The 10,362-nt window shown below is 37.6% G+C and overlaps 1 long non-coding RNA gene across 1 annotated transcript; it reads left to right on the top strand.

Annotated features, from left to right (window-relative positions):
- The first annotated feature begins 6,660 nt into the window (after window positions 1-6,660).
- Window positions 6,661-8,048, top strand: LOC139126718 (uncharacterized). The gene is made up of 3 exons (XR_011550716.1): window positions 6,661-6,825; window positions 7,199-7,597; window positions 8,026-8,048. It is a non-coding gene; the product is annotated as an uncharacterized lncRNA (long non-coding RNA).
- The last annotated feature ends 2,314 nt before the right edge of the window (window positions 8,049-10,362 follow it).

Here is a 10,362-nt window from a genome sequence, read left to right as displayed (position 1 = left end):
TGCAATTTGTGCGTCTGTTAATAATCAGCATGCATGTGTATGATATGCTGTAGAACACAATCATGATAATTTGTTGTAGTTTTTCGTTGACTTAAGACATTCACAGCTAACATTGATTAGTCAGATAAATTTAAAGGAAGGGGTACACAGTGGGTCAGATCTTGATAAATATTTGCAAGCTATTGACAAATGATTGTTTTCCTCTGTAGAAATTCTTGTGTTTATTTCTCAATTGAATTCTTACACATTGTTATGTAGGTCATTTCCCCCACACTCATCATGACCTGAGTTCAATTAGTCTAGAACATTCCCAAGGTCACTGCCCTTGATGACCTCACAACCTTGAATTCAATTAGTCATGTTTGGAATGTTCTGGAAAGTTGATTAGTTGTGTAAGGGAGATAATTTTAGAACAGTAATTAGCATGTCAATAAAAGTTCTAGATTGTTCTTACATGCCTTTATAAAAGGGACGTGCACAGCTTCCAGTCAGACTTTGGGATCGTGTCTCTTGTGTGTTACTAAACTCCAGCAGTAGTCATTCTCAAGACTTTTCAAGACCTTCACTGTCAACGCTGGATTTATACTGTGGACTTTGTGCAGCTTCAAGCCTGCAAGCCAAAGGACTGTTCATTCATCCAACTGACTGTTACAACTCTGAGACTGGAGCTTTGCCGTCCCAGCTGAGATAAGTAGTCTGTACACTTTTAAAGCTTGTACTCTATCCCTGACTTAGCAATTAGTTTTATTTTTGTAATAAATTCTGTTTAAACGTTATTTGCTGAGTTCACCCTTTTGTTCGTTTTCTCTGCACGTAACAAAATTGGGGGCTTGCCGGGATACGAATATTTTGAGCCGTTTGACAACATTTTGACAGCCTTTTCAAAACTACTGTATACTGTGAACTCAGCGAAATTTAATCATGGCGGAATTTAAACCAGACGAATTTATGGATGACCTTGATCAGGACACATTTAATTCCCTCAGAAAAGACAACCTCATAACACTGGCCAATTTCCTTAAAGTAGAAGTCAAAAGATCTATGCGCAAGAGGGAAATACAGTACCGTATTGCCAAACATCTAGTTGATTTAGGCCAATTTGAGGAATCCACCCTGAAAGATTATGAGCCCGAGTCTACCTCTGAACTCAGAAAATTAGAATTAGAAATGCAGACAAATTTGGAGATCAAGAAACTAGAATTACAAATGAGAGAGAAAGAATTAGAAATGGAAGAAAGACAGAGAGAAAAAGAATTGCGATTAGAAGAACAGCGGTTACAGGTAGAAATAAAACGTTTAGAGCTTGGACAGTCAGGAAAATTCTTCCCTTCAGACAAGTTTGACATCACTAAGCATTTCAGGTTAGTTCCCCCTTTCCAAGAAAAGGATGTTGATAATATTTCCTCCATTTTGAGAAAATTGCTCAGAGTCTGAATTGGCCTAAGGAGTCCTGGTCTATGCTTTTGCAGAGTGCTTTGGTGGGTAAAGCCAGAGAAATTTACATTCAGTTGTCAGTAGAGCAGGCTTCAGATTATGATTCTGTGAAGGAATTAATTCTCAAGGGCTATGAGTTGGTGCCTGAAGCTTACCGTCAGAAATTTAGGGATTGTGAGAAGGTGAAGGATCAAACTTATGTTGAATTTGCTCGAACAGAAGAACAACTGTTTGATCGTTGGTGCTCTTCTGAAAAGGTCAGTCAGAATTATGACAAATTACGACAGCTCGTTTTGATTGAGGAATTTAAAAGGTGCATCCGGAGTGACATCAAGACATTTATCAATGAACAAAAGGCAGATACATTGGAGGTCGCTGCACGTTTGGCCGATGATTATTCATTGACCCACAAATCTTCATTTCTCAGCAAACCATCCCAGTCCTTTTCATACAGAAACAATGCAGGTAAATTTAACTCCTCCTTTTCATCCAAGAATTTCTCAAAGGAGAGTAGGAAATCAAATGACAACAGTTCACAAAATTTAAGTAACACTCCCACATCATCAGATCCCAAGTCTCAATCTCCTTCTGACAAACAGTTCGGTACACTTTCTTGTAATTATTGCAAGAAAGACGGCCATTTAATGTCAGATTGTTTCAAATTGAAAAGAAAACGTGAAGGTCAAAGTAGTCAAAGTGGATCTAAGCCCACCGGCTTTATTTCTTCATCAACTCGATTAGAGTCTAATAATGTGTGCAACACATTTTCTGAGGTTAAACCCCTCTTATCCCCAATTAATGAGGTCAAGGTCAATTCTTCACAAGATAGCATTATGGGTATTTTCGAACCATTTATTCATGATGGTTTTATATCACTTTCTAGTGATTTCTCTTCCGCTACCCCTGTCAAAATTTTAAGAGATACCGGGGCTTCCCAGTCTCTTTTGTTGGCAGATACCCTGCCGTTTTCTGAAAAGTCATTTCAGGTTCTAAAGTTCTTATTAGGGGGTAGATTGTAATGACTACATTCCTGTTCCTCTCCATAATGTCTATTTGTCTTCGGACTTTGTTTCTGGACCTGTGGCTTTAGGTATTAGGCCTTTTTTGCCTTTTGAAGGGATTCACCTTCTTCTTGGAAACGACCTTGCTGGGGACAAGGTCATTACTAATCCACTTGTGACTGATAATCCTACTTTAGATCAGGATCCAGAGTCAATTGAACAAGAGATACCCGATTTATTTCCTTCATGTGCCATTACTCGAGCCATGTCAAAGAAAACTTCCGAGAATCAAAATACTCTCAAAAATAATGTCACAGATGTTGACTTAAATGACACCTTTCTCAGTCAGGTGTTTGACACGGATCATTCCGTTATCCCTCGTGGATTTGAAACTTCCAGTAAAACTTCTGCTGACCAAGGTCAGACATTTTCTAGATCAAATCTCATTGCAGAACAACACAAAGACCCAGATATTTTGTGTTTGTTTGACAGGGTTGATGATGAAGCTGAAACTTCAGATAGCCCTGTTTCTTATTATACAAAATCTGGTATTCTCATGCGTAAATGGAGACCTCCAGATATCTTGGTTGATGACGATTGGGCTATAAAACATCAAATTGTGGTTCCAAAGTCCTATCGTGCTGAAATATTGCCCATGAAACCCCCTGGGCTGGTCACTTAGGAGTCAGGAAAACTTATCATAAAATTCTCAGTCACTTTTATTGGCCTAATCTCAGGCAGAATGTAGCACATTTCTGTAAAACTTGTCACACATGTCAAATGGTAGGAAAGCCAAATCAGACCATTCCAAAGGCCCCTTTACAGCCAATTCCTGCATTTCAAGAACCATTTAGTAGGATACTAATAGACTGTGTTGGGCCCCTACCAAAAACAAGATCAGGAAATGAGTACATGCTGACAATTATGTGTACATCAACTCGGTTCCCAGAAGCCATACCACTGAGAAATATAAAGACAAAGACTATAGTGAGAGCTTTAGTCAAATTTTTCACTTTATTCGGCCTCCCTAAATGTGTCCAGTCCGATCAAGGCTCCAACTTTATGTCTGGTATTTTTCAACAAGTAATGGATCAGCTAGGCATTAAACAGTATAGGTCATCCGCCTATCATCCAAAAGTCAGGGTGCTCTTGAGCGATTTCATCAAACTTTGAAAAACATGATTAGGACCTACTGTTTTGACACAGAGAAGCAGTGGGATGAAGGAATTCATTTTCTACTCTTTGCTGTTAGAGAGTCAATTCAGGAGTCTCTTGGTTTTAGCCCATTTGAGCTTGTATTTGGACATACAGTCCGTGGCCCACTTAAGCTCGTTAAAGAGAAATTCCTATCAGACGATGATGATTGTCTGAATATTTTGCAATATGTGTCAGATTTTCGTACGAAACTCTCTAAAGCATGTGAATTAGCCAGAGAAATCTTGAGTCATCTCAGCAGTCAATGAAAACCAAATATGATAAAAGCACCTCAAAACGGAAGTTTGAACCAGGTCAAAAGGTTCTTGTTCTACTTCCAATTCCTGGCAAACCACTCCATGCTCGTTACTTTGGGCCATATCTAATTGATAAGAAATTGAGTGATTTAAATTACATCATAATAACACCTGACAGGCGAAAACAAAAACAGCTATGTCACATAAATATGCTTAAGCCATATTTGGATAGGGATAATCCTACTATAACTCAGCCTGTCAGTGCAGTCAGTTCAAGCCATTATGAAGATAGTGATACTGAAACTGACTTGAGTGAAAATACTCTAAACTCAAAGCTGGGCTCGGTCAAGCTTCAGAACTCAGAAATCCTGGAGAAGCTGGAGTCTACAAAGTTGGCACACCTCCAGCCAGAACAACAACAACAGGTGAAAGAACTGCTCCACGAATATAAACACCTGTTTCAAGATGTTCCAACGAGGACGAACGTCATCTATCACGACGTTGATGTTGGGGACAGTAAGCCTGTAAAACAACATCCATACAGACTGAATCCAACAAAAGCGAAATATCTCCAGGAAGAAGTCAAATACCTGCTGGACAATGACTTTATTGAACCCAGTAAAAGTAACTGGAGTTCGCCGTGCATACTTGTTCCCAAATCAGACCACAGTTATCGTATGTGCACGGACTTTAGGAAGGTCAACACCTTAACAAAGACAGACACTTTCCCAATCCGAGGATTGATGACTGCATCGACCGAGTGGGAAAAGCCAAGTATGTGACAAAATTTGACCTACTGAAGGGATTTTGGCAAGTCCCTCTGACGGATCGTGCTCGTGAAATATCCGCCTTTGTTACGCCAGACGGATTGTTCCAGTACAAGGTGATGCCATTCGGAATGAAGAACTCTCCGGCAACGTTCCAACGGATGATCAACGACGTCATATCCGGGCTAGACGGGTGTGCAGCCTACGTTGACGACGTCGTCCTGTATAGTGACACCTGGGAGGAACACATCAAGCTCATGCGGAAGTTCTTTGAGAGACTGAGCAAAGCAATGTTGACTGTCAACCTTGCCAAATCTGAGTTTGTATGGGCAAGGGTAACTTACCTCGGACATACTGTAGGACAGGGTGAGGTAAAACCTGTTGATGCCAAAATCAGTGCCATTTCAAGTTTTCCCATACCAAACTGCAAACGACAACTGATGCGCTTTCTCGGTATGGCTGGTTACTACAGAAAATTCTGTCCAAATTTCTCCACAATTACTGAGCCTTTGACTAACTTACTTAAAAGAAAGTAAAGTTCGTTTGGTCAGAGCAATGCCAACAGGCATTTGATACACTTAAAGCCATACTGCAAAGTGCCCCAGTGTTGTCTGCACCAGTTTCATTTTGCCATTCAAATTAGCTGTAGATGCTAGTGATACGGCTGCTGGTGCTGTTTTATTGCAAGAGGATAGTCATGGTATAGATCATCCTGTTTGCTATTTTTCACGCAAATTTAACAAATCCCAGAGAAACTACTCTACAATCGAAAAGAGTGTTTATCTTTGATATTAGCTTTACAGCATTTTGAAGTTTATGTTACTTCTTCAAATCAGCCAATAGTGGTTTATATTGATCACAACCCTCTTGTTTTTCTGCAGAAATTTAAGGCAAAAATCAGAGATTGCTAAGATGGAGTTTAATGTTACAGGAGTTTAATCTTGACATTAGACATATCAAAGGCAGAGACAATTTATTGCAGACTGTCTCTCTCGTATTTAGAAATTATTGTTGTTCACTTTCAAGAAATTTTATTGTTGTTCACTTTCAAGAAATTTTACTTTAGAGTAAAACAAAATTTGAGTACTTAAATCCTTTTCAAGATTACATTTGTAAAAGAAAGATTTTTCTTTGAAAAATTTTCTTTTTTTGAAGAGGGGTGTGTTATGTAGGTAATTTCCCCCACACTCATCATGACCTGAGTTCAATTAGTCTAGAACATTCCCAAGGTCACTGCCCTTGATGACCTCACAACCTTGAATTCAATTAGTCATGTTTGGAATGTTCTGGAAAGTTGATTAGTTGTGTAAGGGAGATAATTTTAGAACAGTAATTAGCATGTCAATAAAAGTTCTAGATTGTTCTTACATGCCTTTATAAAAGGGACGTGCACAGCTTCCAGTCAGACTTTTGGGATCGTGTCTCTTGTGTGTTACTAAACTCCAGCAGTAGTCATTCTCAAGACTTTTCAAGACCTTCACTGTCAACGCTGGATTTATACTGTGGACTTTGTGCAGCTTCAAGCCTGCAAGCCAAAGGACTGTTCATTCATCCAACTGACTGTTACAACTCTGAGACTGGAGCTTTGCCGTCCCAGCTGAGATAAGTAGTCTGTACACTTTTAAAGCTTGTACTCTATCCCTGACTTAGCAATTAGTTTTATTTTTGTAATAAATTCTGTTTAAACGTTATTTGCTGAGTTCACCCTTTTGTTCGTTTTCTCTGCACGTAACAACATAGTATTAATATGTATACTGGCAATGCAAAATGTAGTAACCATGAATTTCTTTGAAATAAATATTTAAATTGATAAGTTTGCATATTACAGGTACATCCTCTCCAAGAGTTCACACATGCACATCAAATTGACTTCATGAACACCAGTCATGTCTATACCTACTAAGGTTTTTAAGTAATTATGTCAGTTTTTGTTCCTTGTCTTCCTCACATTGAAATAATTTAGGGAAATATTTTTGCGTATGCTGTGTGATCAGCAAGAGACAAGCACAGTTGCTGAAGCAGGAACAACTATTGTCATCAATGAAGATGAGAAACCTTGATGATATCAGAAAATGTCACAGTGAATTTCTTTCAACTGGTGGAAACCTAAGGCATGCCATGCAGCACTACAATAGTGTCAGAAAGCCACTTTTCAATGTACCACTGCACAGAGTATGTACTAATCAATTCAATCCACTATGTTGTTTGCTTCCATTGACCAACTAAACATATAGCTCTGTTCTGTTTCAATCAGTTCATTTTACCTTTCTCTGAACAGTTCAACAGACCACACTGTGACCTATCTACATGTATGCATGCCACTATGTCCATAACGGTGTGCACAAATAGAAGTTTATTAGTGAAGCTATATGAGAAAACAAGTTGACAATGAAGCCAGCACATATGTCAGCATTTGTGATCAATCTAGTTGTTGTATATTTTTATGTAGTGTTTTCTTCATAAATAGGTAGGTATGAAAGTTACAAGATATTGTCATACATTAAAAGTAAAAGATACATGTGCTAACCCTTATATTTTATCACAGGTTGCAGTCCCAGGGTTGCACATCAGTCCTGGCTTGTTTTAAAAGTTTTTCACCATGATGGAAGCTAGCTGTGCAGTACTGGATATCAAGATCATCACGAATCTGGAGAGAGATGATGACATTGATGAACCCATGCTGAAGCCTGCTGGATTTGACACATATGTGGCCATGTTGAAACAAGTCGAGACATTACATTGTGAAGCGAAAGACTCCAAGAAGAAGCTAAGACCTTGGCTGATAGTGTTGAAAAGGCTCTCCTTGCTGATGATGACTGTGACAATGATGATGATGATGACGACAACAGTGAAGATGATGGCAGACCGCCACTAATGACTTTGGGCAAAGTTAAAAAAAGCCCAGGAGAAAGTGCAGGAACTCAGTGAAGAAGCTGACAGGAAGGTTAGTATTTATTAATAGAAGACCATACTACATTAACAAAATAAAAATACATGATTTTGTGATAATTTTGAAATCTTGTGAGACGCAATTAATTTCAGTGGCAGTGAGTTGCTAGCAAAGTCAAACTTTTTATCAAACTGGAATAGTTGCCATGTTAAATAAACATGTAATGTTTGTTTAGCCTGTATCATGTGAGAACACCCACAGATAACCTGTCTAGCAACCTGAGATCTCAGAGGGTCTCCTTCATCTTTGAAAATGGCATATTGACACCAGAAGTAAGATCATTTTTGTGATGATAAGCAATAACATTGTCAATCTCAAGTGCACAGTCATGTCTATGTTGCATTTTCAGAATTTTGGCTTGTGCACATTTGTAGTGCAGTCAATATTTTCCAGACAACACAGTGTTATCTTTGTTTTCTTAGATATCTGAAGCTACAGACGTAAAGCGAAACTGCCAAAACAATGTGGTTTTGTAGTCTGCGGTATTGACCAAGCTCTGCAGTCATTTGGTGTTGGACGTCATTCTTACCACGGGCAGGCATCATCGGAAATCATGTGAACAAGTGCTGTAAAGTATGTGTTTTAAAACTGTACACTGTTTTGTTGCTAAAGTCAGTAAAAGGTTCAGTATTCTGCTTGTCATGATTTTCAAGCTTTCAGTGTCAGATTTATTATGTGTTATATATATACTACAGAAGATGTATTTCGTCTACATTATTTTGACCTACTTTCAGTGAAACAACTCTGTTGCTTCTTTGAAAGAAAGTTATCATATCCTTTTTTTATTTTTTGTGTTTCAGTAAGAAAACATTCAAACGTTGTGCAAGAGCGTCATCAGGACCACAGCAAGAATATGCCCATAGCTGAATGAACAGGCTGCACACATTTGTGGTCTGTATAAGCCAATATTTTCAAAATTTGCAGCCTGCCATAATCTTTAGAGTACAAGCAATAGAATGTCAGATGAATATATTAGCATTCTCAGTTCATGACCAGTATATGTAATGATGACTTACCATTTTAGGATGTTTTCACATGTTCAAATGAAACTTCCTTCAGTTTTATCTTACATGAAATATCATTGGAAAAGTTGAATTTTTAGCATGAAAATATAAGAATGAAATACTTCTAAATGCTTTCATTATGATTTAGTATATATACTAACAAGTACAGATGTAAATAACCTTGTTTTGGTTATCTATTTACAGAATACAACGACCCTGGCAGTTGCAGGTGTCCATTTGATTTCAAGTATTTCTCATTTTTAATTTTGTCTGTATTTTCATATTGTATTTAAATAAAGGTATTTGATCATTTCAATTTGTATTTTTTTCAGTTTCTGTGTACTTTCCTTTTCGTTCCTATATTTTTTGTAAAGCTCGTTATTTGTCCCTTTTTTAAAATACAACTTTGTGGGATGAGTTACTTTTGATATTCAGAGAGTTTGTAAAAGATGTTTGCCCGAAACTTTGTTATCGGTACATGTAATTTATTTGAGTCTTGTCACTTCAAGAAATAAAAAAAATGTTTTATTCTATATGCACGTGCCTGTTTTGATCATTTATGTTATGGTTTGAAGTAATTTTTAATAACATTACAGTTAATTTGCCATTGTGCTGTTAAAACAATCACCGTATAATACAAATAAGGCAATAATACATTGATTTCTGCCTATATGATGAAAAAGGTGCCTCTCTATTTTTGCCGTTTGTGGCACTGTTCTGTGGCTTCCGATTGAATGTGTATCCATAAAGTTTGCACACAAGTTAAAAGTCTGGGCCTGCTGGGTATCGCTTTAAACTGCTAAGTGTCACTTTTCCGACAAGCATTTAATTACTCCTTGGCCTAATAATGTCCCTCTCTCTGTACAGTATTATGTATAATTCTGCACTGCACGTACAACAATTAGAAGTCACCCCTTTTGACAAAATTAAAATAAACAACACCTCTTTTTCAGAATTCCCAGAGCTTCAATGAACTAGTGTTATTACATTTCTATATAATACTTATAGCCCCTAAACTTGTAATAATAATAATAATAATAATAATAATAATAATAATTTATTTGTAAAGCGGCAGTATCAACAAAAATGTGATCAAGGACGCTGAAAAAAAACATTACAAAATCTAAAAACAATACGTTCTGAAACAGGTAGCCAATGCAACTGATACAAAATCGGAGTGATGTGAGAGGTGATTTTGGAACGAGTTACAATGCTAGCAGCAATATTTTGAACCCGTTGAATACGCCTGATTTGGTAGTAAGAGAGTTCCAGTAAAAGTGAATTACACGAATCTATTCGAGATGTAATAAATGCATGAACTAATTGCTCTGTAGCGGGTTGAAATGAATATTTACGGACAAGTGTAATACGACGCAAATGAAAAGTGGCTAAACGGCAGATCTGTCCGATATGCGGTCTCATTGTCAGACAAGAGTCAAGGATGACTCCTAGGCTCTTAGCATGACAATGGACGGGAATCACAGCATCGACAACACAAATTTCTGTAATCCCTCTGGCAGACAGATTACCCGAAGTAGCAGAAGAAATAAGAAATTAAGTTTTGTCATCATTTAAACACAAGAAATTTGCAGACATCCAAGACCTGACATCAGAATACAAAGTTCAAGATTTGAAAGCATCCCAGCAGCATTATCTTGGTAAAAGACAGATACAATGAAGAGTCGTCTGTGTAAAACTATACAGATATCTAGAAACTAATTCGCCTAATGGAGAAGTTAGACTTGGTTCAAGTCG

Source organism: Ptychodera flava, chromosome 3, assembly GCF_041260155.1.
Source record: "Ptychodera flava strain L36383 chromosome 3, AS_Pfla_20210202, whole genome shotgun sequence".
Taxonomy (NCBI): Eukaryota; Metazoa; Hemichordata; class Enteropneusta; family Ptychoderidae; genus Ptychodera; species Ptychodera flava.
This window is presented reverse-complemented; position numbering and strand designations above follow the sequence as displayed.